Here is a 6,078-nt window from a genome sequence, read left to right as displayed (position 1 = left end):
GCATAACTTCAAAATTTTAAGCACATAGAGAGGAAACTTGATATTATTGCAAATTCCTACAAGCATATATTCCTCCCTCATTAATAATTTTCAGGAGCATCATGAATGAATTCAAAATATAACCACAACTAAAAGCATTTTTTCATGATTACAGTATAGAAAATTTACTACTCTCCACATAAGCAAATTTCTTCTCATGAATAGTAGTGGGAGCAAACTCAACAAAAACTATCATGTGATTAAAAATTAAGATCAAGATGACAGTTCATGGTTATCATTATCTTTAAGCATAACGTCATCACAGTAATCATCATAGATAGGAGGCATGCTTTCATCATAGTAAATTTGCTCATCAAAGCTTGGACAAAAATATCATCTTCATCAAAACTAGCTTCCCCAAGCTGTGGCTTTGCATATCATTAGCCTCATGGATATTCCAGGAATTCATATTAAAAACATTGCAATCATGCTCATCATTTCAAATTATTTAGTGCCAAAACATTTTATAGAATTTCTTCTTCTAGCCACTTTGAGCACAATTATCCTTTCCATCATACTCACGAAAAGATACTAAAAGGTGGAAGCGTATGAGAAAACTCAATTCCATTTTTTTTATAGTTTTCTTTATAAACTAAACTAGTGATAAACAATAAACTAAAAGACTCAATTGCAAGATCAAAAGATATACCTTCAAGCGCTAACCTCCCCGGCAACGGCGCCAGAAAAGAGCTGATGTCTACTACACAACCTCTTCTTGTAGACGTTGTGGGCCTCCAAGTGCAGAGGTTTGTAGGACAGTAGCAAATTCCCTCAGTGGATGACCTAAGGTTTTCAATCGTAGGAAGCGTAGGATGAAGATGGTCTCTCTCAAGCAACCCTGCAACAAATAACAAAGAGTTCTCTGTGTCCCCAACACACCCAATACAAATGTAATTGTATAGTGCACTAGTTCAGCGAAGAGATGGTGATCCAAGTGCAATATGGATGGTAGATAAATGTATTTGTAATCTGAAATTATAATAACAGCAAGGTAACTAATGGTAAAAGTGAGCGTAAATGGTATTGCAATGTGTGGAAATAAGGCCTAGGGTTCATACTTTCGTTAGTGTAAGTTCCCTCAACAATACTAACATAATTGGATCACATAACTATCCCTCAACATGCAACAAAGAATCACTCCAAAGTCACTAATAGCGGAGAACGAACGAAGAGATTGTGGTAGGGTAAGAAACCACCTCAAAGTTATTCCTTCCAATCAATCCATTGGGCTATTCCTATAAGTTTCACAAACAGCCCTAGAGTTCGTACTGGAATAACACCTTAAGACACAAATCAACCAAAACCATATTTTCACCTAGATACTCCAATGTCACCTAAAGTATCCGTGCGTATGATTATACGATATGCGTCACACAATCTCAGATTCATCTATTCAACCAACACATAGAACCTCAAAGATTGCCCCAAGTTTCTACCGGGAGAATCACGACGAACGTGTGCCAACCCCTATGCATAGTTTCATAGGCGGAACCCGCAGTTGATCACCAAACATTACATCAAGAATCACATGGTATCCCATTGTCACACAGATACGCACGCAAGACATACATCAAGTTGCTCAAATCTTTAAAGACTCAATCCGATAGATTACTTCAAAGGGAAACTCAATCATACAAAGAAAGAGGGAGGAGAACATAGGATCCAACTATCAAAGCTCGCGATACATCAAGATCGTATCACCTCAAAGAAGACGAGAGAGAGAGAGATCAAAACACATAGCTACTGGTTACATACCCTCAAGCCCCGAGGGAGAACTACTCCCTCCTCGTCATGGAGAGCACCGGAGAAGGATTCCCCCTCGGCAGGGTGCAGAACGGTCTCAGATTGACTTTTCGGTGGCTACGGAGGCTTCTGGCGCGAACTCCCGATCTAATCTCCGTTCTGGAAGTTTTGATACGTGGGTTATATATGGCGAAGATTACAGTCGGGGACCGAAGGGGCACGAGGCAGGGGGCGCGCCCCAGGGGGGGCGCGCCCCTACCCTCGTTGAGGCTCCTCCTTGTCATCTTCTGACATGGTCCAAGTCTAACCGGTAGGTTTCCTTCCAAAATAACTTCTCCAGTTGATTTCGTTCCGTTTCGACTCCGTTTGATATTCCTTTTCTTCGAAACACTGAAATAGGCATAAAACAGCAAATCTAGGCTGGGCCTCCGGTTAATAGGTTAGGCCCAAAAATAATTAAAAAAGTGGAAAATAAAGCCCAATATTGCCCAAAACAGTAGATAATATAGCATGGAGCAATCAAAAATTATAGATACGTTGGAGATGTATCACTCGCCGGATAGGTACCCCCACTATCTATCTTAGGGTTCAGGGTGGGGGCGGTGGTGGGGCGGTGGCGTGGGGATCGCCGGAGAAAAAGCTCGGCATGGGGGGCCTAGAGGGATGGTCGGGGCGGTGGCGGACCGGCAGTGGGAAGTGGTTTCGGGGCGGGCGAGGCGGCGCGGGAGCGCCGCCGACCGCGGGCGGCGGGGGTCGGTGGTGGCTGGCGGCTCAGGGGAGTGGAGGTGAAGATGAACTGCATGCCCTTGATTTCGTATCCAATGGCTGGAAAATCGAATGACCAGAGATGAAAAAGTCAGTCGACTGACATGTAGCCTCACCCGCTACCCGAGATGCTGCTACACGACCAGCTGCCCCGACTCTCGCACGCGCTGCTGCTCCAGGCGCTGTTGTCGGTGTCAAAATCGGCGGATCTTGGGTAGGGGGTCCTGAACTGTGCGTCTAGGATCAATGGTAATAGGAGACGGGGGACACAATGTTTACCCAGGTTCGGGCCCTCTCTATGGAAGTAATACCCTACTTCCTGCTTGATTGATCTTGATGAATATGAGTATTACAAGAGTTGATCTACCACGAGATCTTAAGTGCTAAACCCTAAAAGTCTAACCTGGCTATGATTATGAGGATTCGGCCTATCTACGGACCTAGCCCTCTGGTTTATATAGACACAAGAGGGATCCAGGGTTACACAAGGGGGTTACAGAGAAAGGAATCTTCATAGTTTGGTCGCCAAGCTTGCCTTCCACGCCAAGGAGAGTCCTATCCGGACACGGGTAGAGTCTTCGGTCTTTGTATCCTTACGGCCATCAGTCTGGCCCATATCCAATAGATCGGACACCCGTGGACCCCTTAGTCCAGGATGAAGGAAATATGCCCTAGAGGAAATAATAATGTTATTATTTTATTTCCTTATATCATGATAAATGTTTATTATTCATGCTAGATTGTATTATCCGGAAACATAATACTTGTGTGAATACATAGACAAACTAAACATCACTAGTATGCCTCTACTTGACTAGCTCGTTAATCAAAGATGGTTATGTTTCCTAACCATAGACATGTGTTGTCATTTGATTAATGGGATCACATTATTAGGAGAATGATGTGATTGACATGACCCATTCCATTAGATTAGCACCCGATCGTTTAGTATGTTGCTATTGCTTTCTTCATGACTTATACATGTTCCTATGACTATGAGATTATGCAACTCCCGTTTGCCAGAGGAACACTTTGTGTGCTACCAAACGTCACAACGTAATTGGGTGATTATAAAGGAGCTCTACAGGTGTCTCCAAAGGTAAATGTTGGGTTGGCGTATTTCGAGATTAGGATTTGTCACTCCGATTGTCGGAGAGGTATCTCTGGGCCCTCTCGGTAATGCACATCACATAAGCCTTGCAAGCATTGCAACTAATGAGTTAGTTGCGAGATGATGTAGTATGAAACGAGTAAAGAGACTTGCCGGTAACGAGATTAAACTAGGTATTGAGATACCGACGATCGAATCTCGGGCAAGTAACATACCGATGACAAAGGGAACAACGTATGTTGTTATGCGGTCTGACCGATAAAGATCTTCGTAGAATATGTGGGAGCCAATATGAGCATCCAGGTTCCGCTATTGGTTATTGACCGGAGACGTGTCTCGGTCATGTCTACATTGTTCTCGAACCCGTAGGGTCCTGCACGCTTAAGGTTTCGATGACAGTTATATTATGAGTTTATGAGTTTTGATGTACCGAAGTTAGTTCGAGTCCCGGATGTGATCACGAACATGACGAGGAGTCTCGAAATGGTCGAGACATAAAGATTGATATATTGGACGGCTATATTCGGACACCGGAAGTGTTCGGGTGATTTCGGAGAAAACGGAGAGCCGGAGGGTTACCGGAACCCCCCGGGAGAAGTAATGGGCCATATGGGCCTTAGTGGAGAGAGAGAAGGGCAGCCAGGGTGGGCCGCGCGCCTCCTCCCCCTGGTCCGAATTGGACTAGGAGAGGGGGGCGGCGCCCCCCTTTCCTTCTCCCTCCCCACTTCCTTCCCCCTACTCCTACTAGGAGGAGGACTCCTCCTTGGCGTGCCTATAGGGCCGGTCCGGCCTCCTCCCCTTGCTCCTTTATATATGGGGGCAGGGGGCACCCCTAGACACAAGTTGATCCACGTGATCGTTTTCTTAGCCGTGTGCGGTGCCCCCTTCCACCATAATCCTCGATAATATTGTAGCGGTGCTTAGGCGAAGCCCTGTGACGGTAGAACATCAAGATCGTCACCACGCCAACGTGCTGATGGAACTCTTCCCCGACACTTTGCTGGATCGGAGTCCAGGGATCGTCATCGAGCTGAACGTGTGCTAAAACTCGGAGATGCCGTAGTTTCGGTGCTTGATCGGTCGGGCCGTGAAGACGTACGACTACATCAACCGCGTTGTGCTAACGCTTCCGCTGTCGGTCTACAATGGTACATGATGACAAAAACACCGTTCTCCGGTACTATGGAAGAGCAACAGATTTGTTGGAATCATACATACAGATGTATGTGGTCCATGAATGTTGAGGCTCGTGGCGGATATCGTTATTTTCTCACCTTCACAGATGACTTAAGAAGATATGGGTATATCTACTTAATGAAACATAAGTCTGAAACGTTTGAAAAGTTCAAAGAATTTCAGAGTGAAGTTGAAATCATCGTAACAAGAAAATAAAATTCCTACGATCTGATCATGGAGGAGAATATTTGAGTTACGAGTTTGGTGTACATTTGAGACAATGTGAAATAGTTTCGCAACTCACGCCACCCGGAACACCACAGCGTAATGGTGTGTCCGAACGTTAATCGTACTTTACTAGATATGGTGCGATCTATGATGTTCTTACTGATTTACCGCTATCGTTTGGGTTATGCTCTAGAGACGGCCGCATTCACGTTAAATAGGGCACCATCAAAATCCGTTGAGACGACGCCTTATGAACTGTGGTTTGGCAAGAAACCAAAGTTGTCATTCTGAAAGTTTGGGGTTGCGATGCTTATGTGAAAAAGCTTCAGCCTGATAAGCTCGAACCCAAATCGGAAAATGTGTCTTCATAGGATATCCAAAGGAAACTATTGGATACACCTTCTATCACAGATCCGAAGGCAAGACTTTTGTTGCTAAATTCGGAAACTTTCTAGAGAAGGAGTTTCTCTCGAAAGAAGTGAGTGGGAGGAAAGTAGAACTTGATGAGGTAACTGTACCTGCTCCCTTATTGGAAAGTAGTACATCACAGAAACCAGTTTCTGTGACACCTACACCAATTAGTGAGGAAGCTAATGATGATGATCATGAAACTTCAGAACAAGATACTACTGAACCTCGTAGATCAACCAGAGTAAGATCCGCACCAGAGTGGTACGGTAATCCTGTTCTGGAAGTCATGCTACTAGATCATGATGAACCTACGAACTATGAAGAAGCGATGGTGAGCCCAGATTCCGCAAAATGGCTTGAAGCCATGAAATCTGAGATGGGATCCATGTATGAGAACAAAGTATGGACTTTGGTTGACTTGCCCAATGATCGGCAAGCAATTGAGAATAAATGGATCTTCAAGAAGAAGACTGACGCTGACGGTAATATTACTGTCTACAAAGCTTGACTTGTCGCAAAAGGTTTTCGACAAGTTCAAGGGATTGACTACGATGAGACCTTCTCACCGTAGCGATGCTTAAGTCTGTCCGAATCATGTTAGCAAT

The sequence above is a fragment of the Triticum urartu genome, chromosome 1 (genome assembly GCF_003073215.2).
Source record: "Triticum urartu cultivar G1812 chromosome 1, Tu2.1, whole genome shotgun sequence".
NCBI classification, from domain to species: domain Eukaryota; kingdom Viridiplantae; phylum Streptophyta; class Magnoliopsida; order Poales; family Poaceae; genus Triticum; species Triticum urartu.
Note: the sequence above shows the minus strand (reverse complement) of the source record.